The 17,478-nt window shown below is 40.9% G+C and overlaps 1 protein-coding gene across 2 annotated transcripts in view; it reads left to right on the top strand.

Annotated features, from left to right (window-relative positions):
• Window positions 1–17,478, top strand: part of tprn (taperin) — a 74,812-nt gene that overhangs the window by 3,149 nt on the left and 54,185 nt on the right. The gene's annotated exons all lie outside the window — the stretch shown is intronic.

Genomic DNA, 17,478 nt, shown 5'->3' with positions numbered 1-17,478 from the left:
AAATTGCAAAAAACATGCAATTTTAACGCCCACCATACTCTCCTGCCATCCATAATACCCGACAAGCTAGCTTAATGTTAGCAAACTAGCCTGACGAACAAGATATTTTAGGGGAAAAACTGAGTCTTGATTGTATTATGACACAAAAACAAATTAGAGTCAAATTTATTTTTGTTAAAAATCACTAACACGACCCATGTCGGAGCTAAAAGTTTGTGTCATCACAAACTGAGCCCCGCCCTTGAATCAGTTTTACGAAAAACACCAAACTTTATATTTCGAATCCGGCATCAGAGAAGTTTCCCCATTACAGGACTCATACTGGATAAAACAAATTAAATTGTCTTGGTCCCACACAACCAAACGCAGTACAACGTGAAGTCAGGGTTTTGACGTGGATTAGAAATGGAAATACGCCCCCCAAAAATAAATGACTGCGTCGAATTGACGCATAAAAAAAACCCCAGCCATTAGTTTTTATATAGGAGTCACATTTACATGTTTGGGTGTCTGAATCATTATCCTTCACATCCATTATCTGTAGCCACTTATCCTGTTCTACAGGGTCGCAGGCAAGCTGGAGCCTATCCCAGCTGACTCAATCAATCAATAAATAAATAAAATACTGCTAGAAATACTAACTCCGACATCGGCGAGTTTGGCCGTCTAGAGAGGTTTTCCCGTAACCTAATACAGGGCTCGACATTAAAGCGAGACGGCCTTTCGATTTCCTAAAATCGGTGAAATTTAGTTCCCTCTGAAATCTGGTCACTGTGATAAAAGTTTATTTCTATAACATCTCAAAAGATCAGGCCGTTCTGTGGCTGGGAAGTTATTTAATTTGAGGGGATTAAAGCAAATAATGTGCATGAAAATCGCTCGCTTTGCGCAGTCAAGCAGACAGAGGAAGTCCGTGTGTGTGCGCATGCGCAGGTTTACCTTCTTCTTTTGGGTTTTATGGCACCTGGCATCCACAGTGTTGCATTACTGCCGTCTACATCTTTGAGCGTGCACTGACAGTTCCATCATTCTGTCGGTAAACGAACAGCTGATCACACCGACGTGCTCGCTGACCGCCGAAATTTATTAGTTTGGTCCTGTGTTTCATTTCCTTTGTGTATAACATAACGCCTTTTCTTCTCGCTTTCCGTTACCGTAGTCGCTCTTTCACATTTCATTCGCACACTCGCGTCCTCCATTTTTCTCTCCTGTTTCAAATTTGTATCCCACAATGCCTTGCGTGAACGGGCAAAGCCCACCACGTCATGCATGACGTAGTATCTTGAATTGGGTCATGGTGAAGCAGGAAAAAATAGCGGAGAATTTAGGGCCACGTGGAGATTAATTCATTAACTGTTCCATTTAAAAAAAAAAAAAAAAAAACCCGAATAAAATTGGAAGTCTGCGATTCGAATTCAGTAGCTTTCGGTCCACTAAGCAAAAATAATTGGGTGTCAGGGAAAATTCTTTTTATGACCTACACTTGAAAAATCTGAAAGGAGGTCTACTTTTAAACTTTTTAATCCACTTGTTCAGTCAAACAAGCAGCAAGATTTTTCACTTGTCCTGACCATAAACTTATTATGATGTATTTACTAATTCAGTGAAAGGAAAGTGGTTGTCACACCCCGCGTGCATTGGTGCGCAACGGACTTTCACTCACACGCGGTCTGAACAGCATGCACCTCTAACAACAGGCACCTGCCGTCGTGGATTAAGCGCAATCAGCACGTGCATAAAAGGACGCTGCACACACCTACACGGTGTGAAGTATTGCATCGCTTATCACCATTACCGTGCCATCGTTATTGTATCGTCTTCCTGGTTATCGGCTCTCGTTTCTGTGTTTTGGTTTCCGATCTTGTCCTGCCCAGTTTCGTCCGTTTGTGCTTCGCTCGACCCTTTTGCCTGTTTATCGTTATTGATTCAGCCTCCCGTTTTGGACTATATGCCTGTTTGTTTCTTATTTAATAAACACTTTTCCAGCACCTACATCCAAATCAACCTGCACTTACTGACAGCGGTTAACAAAGCTGATCAAAAAGCAGGTATAGTTATTAGAACCCTTATGTTTTAAAGGAACAGTCTACTGTATTTCCATAATGAAATATGCTCTTATCTGAATTGAGACGAGCTGCTCCGTACCTCTCTGAGCTTTGCGCGACCTCCCAGTCAGTCAGACGCAGTCAGACGCGCTGTCACTCCTGTTAGCAATGTAGCTAGGCTCAGTATGGCCAATGGTATTTTTTGGGGCTGTAGTTAGATGGAAAAATCCCAAGGGAGCCTGGAGCCAGATTCGTTATGTCCCCTGCAGAAGCGCCAGCAGGCTGCGCGAGCTTGCACGGTTTCAGTGCACAGCCTGTGTAGACCAAGTTTAGCGGCTAGCGATTTTGCATTGAAATATATGGAATTGTCATCTGAGCGCAATGTGGGAAACGATGAGTACTAATCCCATCAAGATTGGTGTTGCTACCTACGATACATCCTACGATACATCTGTTAACCATTTTAATTATTACGTGATGACGTTGAAGAAATTTGCAGAAAACCACCAGGTCGTTTTCTCATAAACAAACCAGCGCTGACGTAGGATTCAGAATGAGGCGTCCCGCACGCAAAGTCACGAAAATCAGTGTTTCCCGGGAAATCCAAGTGCCAAATTTTTCCAGAGGCGGACCAATTCGCCTTAAATGGCTTGATTTCAACTGAATTTTTCTGGTATTGCGCAAGGTAAAAAAAAATTGCACAAAATGCAAAATGTGACAGATATTTGACCAAAGTTTAATATAAAATAGGAGAATTGCATTGATCTTGTTCCTGAATTTACCTGCGATATGCACTTTAAGATTAGGGTGGTGCAGCCATGATGGTAAAGGTGTGGTTGTCAACAGAGATAAAAAACTTCTTATTAATTTATTAGTAGTTATCATGGAGGCTCATAAAGATCGCTGCTCAGTTTATTGCGACTTGAACGGAAACGAAAGCTCCTGCTGTGTGGAGTCGAGTGAGAAGTCATGTGCTGTGAATTGTTGCATTTGTGTCCGGGCCAAATCAATCGAACATCCAGATTCCTAGTTATTTTCTTAAACAGGATCTAATAATCTACAGCTAAATGTTTTATCGGTTCACGCATTGTGTGCACTTCAGAATAATTTGAATTTAATCCTAAATCACTCAATCCAGGCGTGTCACATTTTAGTTTTCCACTTGTCGGTGTGTAAAACAAGGTTGGTTGTTGCAGGTAAAAGTTAGCCGGTTAGTTAGCGACTAATCTAGATTATGTTTAAGGCAAAGTCATGGTTCTGAAGATTCAGTACAACACTAAACCTTGAGGTTTGGCTATGCTGCGTTTTTTTTTTTTTTTTTCGTTCACCGTGGGCTCTACAGTTAGCAGAGGTTCTTCTCAACCCCTTCATTACGCTGGTTTTCATCCATGTTGTTGTGCTTGTTGTTAAATAACTTTCACTCATGAAACATTATCCAGAATTGGATTTGAATAAATATTATCAGTGTTATCTCTACTGCTAACACCAGCCAGCTAACTCGTAAAAGCTAAACGGACACATTTTTGACAAGACTTGTAAGTGATATAGTTGTTTACATTCTTTACTGCTAAAACTACTTAGCTAGCCAAATATTCTAATCAGAAATAATTCTGACAGAATTAAAATTTTTTTTTTAAATATTCCTAAAATTGTTCAGCTAGCCAGAAATAATTCTGACAGGATTTTAAAAAATTTATAAATAGTCCTAAAACTGTTCAGCTAGCTAAAATATGCTAACCAGAAATAATTCTGACAGGATTTTTAAAAATTTTAAATAGTCCTAAAATTGTTCAGCTAGCCAGAAATAATTCTGACAGGATTTTTAAAAATTTATAAATAGTCCTAAACTGTTCGGCTAGCTAAAATATGCTAACCAGAAATAATTCTGACAGGATTTTTAAAAATTTATAAATAGTCCTAAAACTGTTCGGCTAGCTAAAATATGCTAACCAGAAATAATTCTGACAGGATTTTAAAAAATTTATAAATAGTCCTAAAACTGTTCGGCTAGCTAAAATATGCTAACCAGAAATAATTCTGACAGGATTTTTAAAAATTTATAAATAGTCCTAAAACTGTTCAGCTAGCTAAAATATGCTAACCAGAAATAATTCTGACAGGATTTTAAAAAATTTATAAATAGTCCTAAAATTGTTCAGCTAGCTAAAATATGCTAACCAGAAATAATTGACAGGATTTAAAAAAAAATTATAAATGGTCCTAAAACTGTTCAGCTCGCCAAAATATGCTAACCAGAAATAATTCTGACAGGATTTTTAAAAATGTATAAATAAATAATAATAAAAAAAATCTGTTTTACACAGTTAACACATTTACATGCCCTTTGATTGGCTGCACGTGCAGTACAAATTTACTAGTATATGCAATTAACTAACTAACTAAATGCAGTTACAATAAGCAAATAAATAATCATTATGAAATGTCTGTACTTTTTATAGACTGACAGTACAGAGTCAAAAGTTTGGGGACACCTACTAATTCGTAGGATTTTCTGTAGTTTGACTATTTTCTACATTGTAGAACAATACTGCAGACATCAAAACTTTTTCTATTAACAGGTATGCCTCGTCAAAAGTTAATTAGTGGACGAGTTTCTTGCCTTCTTAATGTGTTTTGAGATCAAGAAGTAAATGATAAAAATACAGTAAACGGCCCTATTCTACACCACAACTGTAGTAATCCATATGTCAAGAACCGCTCAACTAAGTAAAGAGCGGCGATGTCTGTCTGTCTGTCTGTCTGTCTGTCTGTCATTACTTTGACATGAAATGTCTTAATTGACAAAAATGAAGAAAAAAACCCCCATTGAATTAGATGTGTCCAAACTTTTGACTGGTACTGTATAAAATGAACACATCATTTTTACTCTGATGGTCCCTCCCTGCTTTCAGTGTCACACTTTGTTTTGTATTGTATTGTATAGAGATCTTGCAGTCATGTGACCGGAAAGTACACAGCCGCCATCTTGTCGGTAAAAAACAGCTGAATACTATTGCACTCGTGTACAAAATGGATCAATTTCAACCGACGGACTACACGGCTCATTTTTCTAATGAACAGATAACTAGATATGTGTCTAAAATAAACGATCTACAGATTGGTGACCCTTATGGCTTACCGGACGTAGTTTTCACGACCGTGTCAGTGGATATTGAACTGCCAGCGGAATACCCAGACGTGTATAATTACCTCATTAACTTTCCCTCGCTGTTCAGTGGTGAAGCACTGCGTGCTTATAAATCTCTGGACAGTTATCTTTACAGAAATTCAGGATTTGTCGGCCGCGGCATCTTGTAAACAAGAAACTAATCCTCATTGGACGGGTAAGTCACTTAAGTATTGAGTATAGCACTGACCAGCCGATAATAGAATAGGGTAATTCCAGCTGTAATTCCAAATCGTCCGTCTTGTTTACCATGGATCTGGCGTTGGAGAGGTAGAGGCTTAGCAGTGGAGATTTGAGTGGCTGTTTTCTGAGCTTAGTCAACAGGCCGGCTCTGCAGCCTCGCTTTTGCTTCCGCTCCCGACGCCGCCTCCTTCGCTTTGCTTCCGATAACAATCCACGGAGACCCCGCTGGTCTCGCTATCTCGTCCGGAATGTTGTGCATGCGATGGAAATCGCTACAAACCATCATTTTCTGCTGGAAACCAATGTCCAGTAAGTCCATACGGTTGTAGTGGATATTGAAGTCCGGTACAGACGAACAACACGCAAAAATACACACAAAAAAGATAAAAAACGTGCACAGGTAGGGAGAGCTTGTAGCCACAGCCGTTGTAGTAGAATTGTATATAGTAGGGTTTTCCAGAAGAAAAGGTAGAATCAGAAGTAGAAGGCGGAAAATGGCGTTTGACCGACAAGATGGCGTCTGTCACAATCTGGATCAGCTGTGACATCACATGCAAGTGCTCCATTGTATTGTATTGGCTTTGACAGAATACAAATCAAGATCAAGTGTCGCGACAGAGTGGATCTCGTTTCACACTGTCAGATTTAGACGACTCTCCTTTTTAAATCCCAGTTAGCCATAAATTCCCATGACCTCTTCCCTCTCTCTACCTCTCTGTGGTGTCTGTCACGCCTAGACAGGTACAACATGTCTCTCTTTTAAAGCCTGACCGCAACAGGACGGCTTCTTGTCCCTAGACTCGGCTAGAATTAGGCCTTTTCTTCTCCTTTGCTTTCTGCCAGGATTACTCTACTTTGAAGCTTTTAGCTGGGATTGGGAAATTGTGGCAACTTTAACAATATGCAGTTTGTATGGAATCTGGGCATGGAGGCCATGTGTTTGTTGTTCTTTTCATTCTTTCTTTCGAGCTGTTTTTTCAAGCTGTTCTCTCTTTTTTTTTTTCTTTTGAGTTGTTCTCTTTCTTTCGAGCTGTTCTCTCTTTTTCCTTTTGAGCTGTTTCAACTGTCCATATGGACGGCCCCATATGGACAGTTGAAAGTCACACCTGGAGGACGCTCTGGACTCTTACAGTAATGCTTTTATGGCTGGGGACTACAGTTGACTTGCTAACTTTAGGACTGCAGTTGTCATGAACAGTTTTGCACTCAAGTTTCCATCAACTGAAAAGTTTATAACATCAACGAAACTGTCTTCATGTTAAAACTGTTAATGTTATAGTCATGTTGCCTGTTGTTGCCCAAATGAGGATGGGTTCCCTTTTGAGTCTGGTTCCTCTCGAGGTTTCTTCCTCATGTCGTCTGAGTGAGTTTTTCCTTGCCACCGTCGCCACAGGCTTGCTCATTGGGGATAGATTAGGGATAAAATTAGCTCATGTTTTAAGTCATTCAAATTCTGTTAAGCTGCTTTGTGACGATGTCTGTTGTTAAAAGCGCTATACAAATAAACTTCTCTTTCTTCCGAGCTGTTCTCCTTTTCATTCTTCTGAGTTGTTCTCTCTCTCTCTCTCTGTCGAGCTGTTCTCTCTTTCTGTCGAGCTGTTCTTTCTTTTTTCCTCTTGAGCTCTTTCTTCCGAGTTGTTCGTTCTCTCTCTCTCTGTTGAGCTGTTCGTTCTCTCTCTTTCTCTTTCTGTCGCTGTTCTTTCTTTTTTCCTCTCGAGCTCTTTCTTTCGAGCTGTTCTTTCTGTCAAGCTTTTTCTTTCTTTTTAGCTGTTCTTTCTTTCGAGCTGTTCTTTCTTTCGAGCTGTTTGTTCTTTCTTTCCCTTCTTTTTATTCTAGCTGTTCTTTTCCAGTAGTTTCCTTGAGTAGCTTAAGAGGCTGATCTTCTACACTCTGCCTCTCCAGTAAGATTCTGGTTTATAGCCTGATTACTTCACATGCTGTTTGCTTTCAGGAGTTTAAGTTGGACTTTGCAGTTCCTGCTTATACATTTTATGATTTGCGGGTGGAAAACGTTCAACCATTCCATGAAAATGTTGGACGGAAAAGATTGGATACACAGTTTGGATAGACATGAAGAGGTGCCAAAAAGGAAAGCAGGAAAGGCCTGTTGGAAGCTCCAGATCTCCGCTCTGAGACAGAGACCATCTCTTTTTGTGCTCTTTTGATATTATTAGGAAAACGTGATGAAAATGAGCAGGACATAGAATACAAGACAGATACTGCATTTGTGTTGGTTATCTACAATTTCTAGCTTGTCCTGGTTAAGGAGAACTTCATCCTATAAATTTGGAGTCTTTTTTTTTTTTTAAAGCAAAATATCACCAATTTTCATGTGATGCTGTATGACACATGTTCGTTCATGCAATTATCCAATCATGTGGCAACAGCAGCACAATATCTAAAACCATACAGATCCCGGTCATTTATTAATGTTCACATCAAGCTTCAAAATGTGATCAGTGTCTTTGATGGTGCCGGACACGCCTTGCTGATGAGAGAGGACAGAGAACGGCCACACTGGATCGAGCTTCCTGGAAGGCTATGGTTACATTAAAAATAACTACTCTTTACAACCATGGCGAGCAGAAGAGCATATCGTTCCACTCCTGTCAGTCAAGAACAGGAATTTGAGGCTACACTGGGCCATCAGACTTCGCTTTCTCTTTCTCTGGAAACACAAGGTTTAATTCAGTTTCTGGAAATAAATCTTGTCTCGTTTGTCTGGCTGGAGGAAGCTGGAAAAAAAAAAAAAAAAAGCCCGGTGTGGGTGTGCTGGTGGTCTAGAGATGGGAAAGTGTGTGTGTGTATACAATACTGTACAAAAGTCTTAGGCACTGATAAAGAAATGCTCGAGACCAAAAATGGCTTAATAATGAAATGAAGTGTTTCAACATTAAAAAAAAAACATTATAAACAGTAATTAGTAAACCATAATAAATGAAAGTCAGTATTTGGTGTGAGATGAAATTTTGCTTTAAAAAAAAAAAAAGTAGTCTCGGGTACAACGAGTGCAGTTTTATAAGGAAGTGAGCTGTAGGTTTTACTGAGTATCTTCCAGAACCAGCTACAGTTCTTCTGGACACTTTGACTGTCACACTTGCGTCGTCTTTTTGCACCAAAACCCAGCAGCCTTCATTATGTTTTCTACTTTATGTAATATTCTGCTCAGATACATTTTTTTTTTTCCTGTAACATTTAATTTTGTGCTGGAAAAAATACGAATGTTTGGAACCCTAAAATGTGTTTGTAATGTTTTGACTCGATATTGAATGTAAAAGTCTCATCTCCTCTCATTATCTCTAGCCGCTTTATCCTGTTCTACAAGGTCGCAGGCAAGCTGGAGCCTATCCCAGCTGACTACGGGCGAAAGGCGGGGTACACCCTGGACAAGTCGCCAGGTCATCACAGGGCTGACACATAGACCCATGCCCCTTTTCCACCAAAGCAGTTCCAGGGCTGGTTCGGGGCCAGTGCTTAGTTTGGAACCGGGTTTTCTGTTTCCACTGACAAAGAACTGGCTCTGGGGCCAGAAAAACCGGTTCCAGGCTAGCACCAACTCTCTGCTGGGCCAGAGGAAAGAACCGCTTACGTCAGCGGGGGGGCGGAGTTAAGACCAACAACAATAACAAGAGCGCGAAAGATCGCCATTTTTAAGCGACGAGAAGCAGCAGCTGTACAAACGCGAAGTCATTTATTATTATTGTTGCTGCTGCTGCTTCTTCCGTGTTGTTTTTGCTTCGATATTCGCGCCAAGGTTTATGCAAACGTAGCGACGTAACTGACGTATACAGCGACGTAATGACGTGTCTTCCGTTAGCACCGTGAGCTATGGAAAAGCAAACTGGTTCTCTGCTGGCTCGCAAGTTGAACAAGTTGTGAACCAGCACTGGTACAATGTGAGTGTGAACAACCATTCACACTCGCATTCACACCTACGGTCAATTTAGAGTCACCAGTTAACCTAACCTGCATGTCTTTGGACTGTGGGGGGGAAACCGGAGCACCCAGAGGAAACCCACACGGACACGGGGAGAACATGCAAACTCCGCACAGAAAGGCCCTCGCCGGCCACGGGGCTCGAACCCGGACCTTCTTGCTGTGAGGCGCCAGCGCTAACCACTACACCACCGTGCAGCCCAATGTAGAAGTCATAAAATAGAAATCTATAACAGTTTGTGTGAAAAAATCGGGTGCCTAAGAATTTTACACAGTACTGTATATGCGTGTTTGTGTGCGTGCATCTGGCTCAATCTCAGTGACACATGCCGTTCTGTCAGCCGGTGATATTTATAATCGCTCCAGATGAGCACTCTAATTGGCGTAGAATGTTCAGCTTATGGTTTTGAGCTATAATTAGACTCCCATGTTTTAATCAATTGATTTTAATGAGTCATGCAGAGCAGTATTTAATGTTACTCTTTGCGTTCTAGTACTGTGTTGGAATGCTAAAGGACCTTTGAACTTGAGACTTTGAAGAAATGAAGATCAATGTCCTGTTTTGTAGTTGTGGATTCGGATGTAAGGTGAGCAGTGACGTGTCTGTCTGTTCCGACTGGTCTTTGTGAGTCTCTGTTTGCTTACAGTCATGGATTAGACAAAGGTGTGGCTCTGATGTAGCATCTCATGATGTCACATCAGTCACTGGCAGTGTGTTTAGAGATCAGGCTGCTTGTATGTGTGTTGGCGTTTTGGGTTGGGAATCTCAAACCAATTTGAGTTCAGTGGTACGACACGATTATAACTGAATCCTTAATGCATTTCAATATTTACCTCTGCCAGCTGTGTTGGAGAAGGTTATGTTTTCACCTCTGATTTTGTTTGTTCGTTCCTAACGTAACTCAAAGTAGTGAACGGATTTTGATGAAATTTTGACTAAAGGTGATCCATGGGCTGAGGAACAATTGATTAGATTTTGATGCAAATCCAGATATGTAAGGGGAATCTATAATTTTTTTTGGGTCTGGCTAAAAAAAAAAAAAAAGTAGGCGGCGGCAAAAATTTACATGCCTTCTGGTGCGTTCTCCGCTAATAAATTCCTAACCATTTCCCTGTAAAATACTTGCAAAACATGTATGAAACTTCCCTTCAGATGTATGTGTGCTTGGCTTTCTCAGTTCCCCTCTGTAGTACGCTGCCTGGCTCTGTAACACGACTACATACACTACAGCGTGGCCACATGGTCCAGCTCAGCCAATCAGAGCACAAGAATCGAACAACAAATATGGCATTGCTTCCAGTCCTGACCCAAATCAAAGACAATTTTGTGCTGGAATAATTGGATTTGCAACAAATTACAGGCAGCGGAAACGATATAAATTGCTCCAACATTGAAAAGCAAGTTTTTATTTTTTTCTCAGATCGAGTAGCCAGCGCAGACCGCTCGTGTAGGCGGAGAAAACCGCTGGTCGCCGACGCTTGAGGACATCTCTGTTCTTCCCAATGTAACTCCAAAAGTAGTGAACAGATTTTAATGAAATTTGGTGTACAGCTTTAATATTCTCTTCGGATCAAGTGATTTTGTTGTTGATACTTTATATGGCTTGGTGGAGGTATGCACTCTACCGAGTGCCCTTCTAGTTGATCTTGGTTTTCATAGTCGTCATTACTATTTTTTTTTCTTCCCCCCAATAATCACTTATTAGCTCATCTGGCTGATAGGCGATTAGCTTTATGCCATCATGTGTTGTCTGTCGTCCATCTGACGTCGTCAACATTTCACAAAAATCGCTGCTTCTCTCTCAATTCTTCACCGATTTTTGATTCTTTTTGGCAGGAAGGTAGGTCTGCCTGGGGTGCATAGAGCTTCTACACAAATTTGCATCATTGTGATTAATAATGAAGATATGGACTAATTAAGCCCTAACAAGCAGTTTCCACACACCTCGCTTCTTCTCCCTCAACTCTTGACCGATTTTTGATTCTTTCTAGCATGAGGGTAGGAGAACCTAAGTTCTCCCCAGATTTGCTTAATTACAATTATTAATGAAGTTATGGACTAATTAAGCCTTAATGAGCAGTTTAACAAAAATCGCTTCTTCTTGGTCAATTCCTCGCCGTTTTGGATTCTTTCTGGCAAACAGGTCGGTATTCCTAGGGTGTATATAGCTTATTTGTAGCTTAAAACATTTATTGCGCAAGGTGGCCCACATTAGTTCGTTCCTTCTGGACTAGACGGGGCTGGAGTGAGCTATGCCGTCATTGACGGTATTGTTTTTATCCATCAAAACCATGAAAATCACCTAAAGTAAGTCTGAAGTCTGTAAAATGTGTTTGTCTTCTAAACCTTTTTGGCTCTTTCTATTTTGGATCACTTGATGCAAGAAATGCCTCTAAATTATGCCTTAACTTTCCAGTTAAATTTATAAAAAGGGGAAAATGATCCAAAGTGGGCGGTACGGTGGCGTAGTGGTTAGCACTGTCGCCTCACAGCAAGAAGGTCCGGGTTCGAGCCCCATGGCCGGCGAGGGCTTTTCTTTGTGGAGTTTGCATGTTCTCCCCGTGTCCGCGTGGGTTTCCTCCGGGTGCTCCGGTTTCCCCCACAGTCCAAAGACATGCAGGTTAGGTTAACTGGTGACTCTAAGGCTACGTTTACATTACGTCGAATCAGCGGATCATCAGATTAACGTTCTTAAAACGATTCGCGTTGACACTAAAACCGTTAGCCGTGCACACAGCAACACCAATACGCGGATACGCTCGGCTCCGCAGGCATCCTGCGCTCCAAATCACTCCGCTCTGAACAGCGAGTGCCCTCTGGAGGGTGCGCACTCCGGCCCTGCGCAGCTCACAGAGCGCGCGAGTGAAGTGAACAAGCCACGATTTGGGACTGAGCCGCTGTGTGTGAGATCCCAGCGCATATCACTTATTACTTGCAAGTGGAAGGATGGCAAGCCTAAAGACAATCATAACTACACAATGGGCAGTATTTGCATCAGTATTTGCAGTATTTTCATACTTTTATACTCTTTAATGAAAGGTGATACAAGGCGGAAGTCTGCGCCGTTTTTCAGCAGTCGCGTCACATGACCAACGCCAGCGAATCAGGAAGGTGGATGTCACAGTGACGTTGTCCAATGAGACGCCAGCTAGAGCTCAGCACAGCGTATTCGCGTATTCTCAATGTTTACACAGCACCGGAGCTGATACGATCTAGATTGAATACGTGGACGCTGGCGGATTCCCGTTTCCCCGCTTTTTCAGGGGGGTTAATGTAAACGGACAGTGCGTCCGCGAAGAAAACGAGACAGATACGGTCTAGTGTAAACGTAGCCTAAATTGACCGTAGGTGTGAATGTGAGTGTGAATGGTTGTCTGTGTCTATGTGTCAGCCCTGTGATGACCTGGCGACTTGTCCAGGGTGTACCCCGCCTTTCGCCCGTAGTCAGCTGGGATAGGCTCCAGCTTGCCTGCGACCCTGTAGAAGGATAAAGCGGCTAGAGATAATGAGATGATCCAAAGTGTTTCTGTGGTTGAATGGAAAATGGTGTCTTATTGGGCATATAGTGGACATCATGGCCTATAGAATCATTGTGACCCAGTGTAGTGAGCATCTTTAGTGAATAGGAAACTATTCATATGAAAAAGAATTGTAGTTAAAGAATGTGTACACTTGGCAAAGGTAAAATCTCAACTGCAAGGAAATGTTCCTGAGGTTAATAAATTGTGGTAACTTCAGATTTGTTTTTATAAATGCCAAGATGATATTGCCCACTTTTCGTAATGTTCTTTCACTGTCTGGCATTATAGAGTTATAGGTTTGTGAATAAAATGCAATTTAAGTACTTCAAGGTAGCCATTTTAAAGGGCATATTCTGGACCATATATAATATATGTGTGTATGTGTGTGTCCCTTTTACACACTCATCTGTCTAAAGCAGAAAACGCGTCTGGAAAAATCTCAAGGGAGTCTGGAGCCAGATTCGTGACGTCACCTGCGGAAGCGCCAGCAGGCTACACGAGCTTTGCACGGTTTCAGTGCACAGCCTGTGTAGACCAAGCGCTCCCATTTCTCTCTCATTGTCCGGTCTTTTGGAAAACGATGAGTACTAATCCCATCAAGATTGGTGTTGCTACACCCTCCTACGATACATCTGTTAACCATTTTAATAATTACGCGATAACGTTGAAGAAATTTGCAGAAAACCACCAGGTCGTTTTCTCATAAACAAACCAGCGCTGACGTAGGATTCAGAAGGAGGCGTCCCGCACGCGACGCCACGAAAATCAATGTTTCCCGGGAAATTCAAATGCCAAGTTTTTTCGGAGGCGGACCAATTAGCCTCAAACGGCTTGATTTCAACTGAATTTTTTTTTGGTATTGCGGAAGGTAAAAAAAATTGCAGAGAATGCAGAATGTTACAGATATTTGACCAAAGTTTAATATAAAATAGGAGAATTACATTGATCTTGCTCCTGAATTTACCCGTAATATGCACTTTAAAGGAATTCATCAGTGGGTTTATATAGACCAGGGGTGTCAAACCTGATCCATAAAGGGCCGTGTGGCTGCAGGTTTTCATTCCAGCCATGCAGCAGCACCCTGATTTGGCTTATTCAATCAACTGACACACCCACCCTTTAATCAAGGGTGGGTGTGGCTGCAAGTATTTGACTGTGTGAAGACAGTTCAGTTGATTGAATGAGCCAAGTCAGGTGTGCTGCTGCATGGCTGGAATGAAAACCTGCAGCCACAAGGCCCTTCATGGATCAGGTTTGACACCCCTGATATAGACTATATAGATATACAGGTCATTTGAGAATTCGGAGTACGTTTCGCACCTCTGAGATAAACCGTTTGTTATTTTCCAGACAATAAATCTTTATTGAAATCAGTTTTGAACAGTAATACAAATTATGACAAACTTTCACCAATAGTAATGCTTGATGTGCATTTTAGACCCAATTTATCCATAAAACACTAACTAAATGACTCCCACCCCTCCCCCCACATTATTGGCTGTCTTCGACTACTGATTCGTACCTTCACCTCGAATAAACATGAAGTGATTCAGTCCAACAATCTTTTTTTGGGGGGTTTATTCTATTAACTGTTATAAAATCAATTGCACAGAAAGTCTATTTTCTGTATTATGTGAAATTTCAGTAATTTTATTTTTTTTATTCCGTCCCGATGTTCTTGTTAACTCTTAACACTGTTATATAATCCGCAAAGACTTCTAATAATGCGCATGACACCTGCACCGAGTGTCACTTCCTCTCAGAGGAAACTTCAGAAAGGCAGTAAGGAGTGTTCTGTTTCTTCTTTCATCAGTTTGAGCAAAATGTTGAGGATCCACCAAGAGTAGATTAATTATTCGTCGACTCGGTTATTGTGATATCAGAGTGAATCTCCTCTTCAAAAACAAAACAGTGATATGATTAAAATCCATAAAGTTCTGTTTTTATATATGCCATGTGGTAGCTAGTTTGAGGTTAGCATATGGAGTTAAGACACAAAATGGTGGGGAAATGTCAACTCTGTTTATCGACAATGGAGCGCCCAATTTGACGACAACATTTGCAGTGTACCGCGAAGTCTGGAACAACCCATATATCATTATATACAGTATATCCCTAGGGGACAAATACAGTGTTTTGAATTTGAATATTATAATTGTTTGGTACTTTTGTCATTTTTCAATTAAAACGTTATTTATACGTGGTAATGATAGTGCGGCTCTTCTTTATCAATCTAGATATTAACCAACTAATTCAAACATTTTTCATAAAGACCATTTGCATATGAAATGTGTTCAGGTTGGTTAGGAAAAAAACATTTGTATCCTGTGAGAGCGGGTTTGTGTAAAATTACGTATAAGAAAACTCATTAATGTAAATTTCAATTGATTGCCTTCAAATCGTATAATTTTCACAAGTTCTGTTGCAATTTTATAGACGAATTACACCGTCAAGTTTCAACACAAAAACGTAATGTTTTGTGAGCCTTGTGGTTTTCAGCTCACTGTGAGCTTTACCTTTTATGGAGTTTTGTGGGCGTGACTGAATGCAAATGAGCTAAATATGTTTGGTAATTTACAACCGATTTGACGAAATAAAATCAGCGTCACTGAAACATTTGAAACCCGGGCGGAAATTTTTAGTTCGGTTTCATCTGCGAAAACGTTTATGCACGGCTTAAGTAAAGGATCGATATCTGAGGTTTGTTGTCGGTGTTGATCAAGAACCGTTCAAAATCCGCAGTATTCTCATCCCACACTTTCACGCCAGACGACGTAGGATGTAGGACGTAGCCGTACACGACACAGGAAGTTGGTCTGGATGCTCCTGCAGTCAGCTTCCTGTCTGTTTGACTTTTTCCCAGGTGTGAAAGTCCACCCTGTTTAATAATTCACCAGTGATGAGCTCGTCTCCACCCTGATCCCAGCGTCCTAACGTTACTGTCCCTGAAATAGACCTCCTCGACTTGTGCTCTTGTCTTACATCAGTTCCTCATCTTCCTCTCTCTCCTGCTTCTGGTCTCGAGTGTAGCACCACGCTTGCAGGAAGGGCAGATTTACCCACATGTATGCTGCTTCAGCTCGTGTGTGTGTGTGTGTGTGTGTGTGTGTGTGTTTTCTTTGTCTTGTCTTTGCTGTATCTGGCATTGCGACACAGATTTTGAGCTGAAGGTGATTAAGTGATCTTATGTGCCTGCTATTGTTGGAGTCCGTGTTGGCGTCGTGTGTGTGTGTGTGTGTGTGTGTGTGTGTGTGTTGTGTCCCGTCCCACATGCCTGTGTAGCTTCCACAAAGGAGTCAATGTAATTAGAATTCAGCCTCCACAGTGCCGCTGTCATTGTCATGTTTAATTCACTAAGTGTGTGTGTGTGTATGTGAGAGAGAGAGACACCCAGCAGGATTATGATCTAGAGACCAAGAGAAGGAAATGTTGAGAGTAGTGAACGTGGAGTGTGTAAAGTCTAGACACTGATCTTTAAGTATTTGTAACTTTTTAGGAAAATGCCAAATAAAAAATTAAAAAAATGAAAGGACAATTCAGACCTCACAATAGAAACCTCGAGCATCGAAGTTTCACTGTTTCAGTATCGACCAGGCCCAGTCTCTCCGGAAATTTGTTTTGTAGGTGCATTTAAAATATAATGCAAACTGCATTCAAATAAACGCTGCTTCACATGTACGTCACATTCAAGGAGAAACAATTCGATCTCACTATATGCTGTGATGATTCATGACCGCGTTTTTTTTATTTAAATTTTTTCCCCCCTCAAGGTGTGTTACTATTTTAAAACTCACAATTTTAGCTACTAAGTTTGATTAAAGGAGAACTGAAGGCAAATTTTTTTTATTATCAGAATTCTATTTCTCATTTCATTAAATATCGGAATGCATTTTTGATCGCTGTTTTGTCGCTGCTGTAGCAGGTTATGAGTGTTTGAAATATTCTATGTAATATATCAGTCCATATGTCGAAGCAATGGCTGTAAACGAGATTCGTTGCGACCTGTGTGAGACATCGTAGGACGGAAGTAAAACGTACAGCTGAAATAAAAGTGACCGACATCTGCCGACGTTGTCAAGACGCACGCGCCCTCTTTCGAATGCTGACGTAATCAAGCCGGAAGTTTTGTTCGTTTTGATAGCAATCAGGAAAGTTTGAAAAAAGTAGGCAGTAATCGTCATTTCAACTTGTTTTTGTGCAATATTTCGTTTGGAAAACAGTTTTCAAAATGGCGGTGCTGACACTTCACGTTTGGAAGTCTCGTGAAGATCTCGCGGATAAGCGACGCCTGCCGTGGACCAAACGAACTAAATTCAACACGGCTAAAAACCGAATAGGCCGATAAGTATAATATTTAATTGCCAATACGAGTCATGATATAAGGTTACGAAAACCAAAAACGTAATTGAATAAGACGTTAATTAAAAACTAAAGCAAGTTTTAAAATTACTTCAGTTCTCCTTTTAATTGATTTGGAAAAGTAAATAATTAAATTTGAGGTCCCGCTTGTGATGAAGTGTCGTCTTTTCAACATCGTTCAACATTCAGCTTAAGTTTATAAGCATCAAATTTACAAATCTGAAAACTCCCGATTCCGAGTGTTCA

This window comes from Neoarius graeffei, chromosome 28 (assembly GCF_027579695.1).
Source record: "Neoarius graeffei isolate fNeoGra1 chromosome 28, fNeoGra1.pri, whole genome shotgun sequence".
Taxonomy (NCBI): Eukaryota; Metazoa; Chordata; class Actinopteri; order Siluriformes; family Ariidae; genus Neoarius; species Neoarius graeffei.
This window is presented reverse-complemented; position numbering and strand designations above follow the sequence as displayed.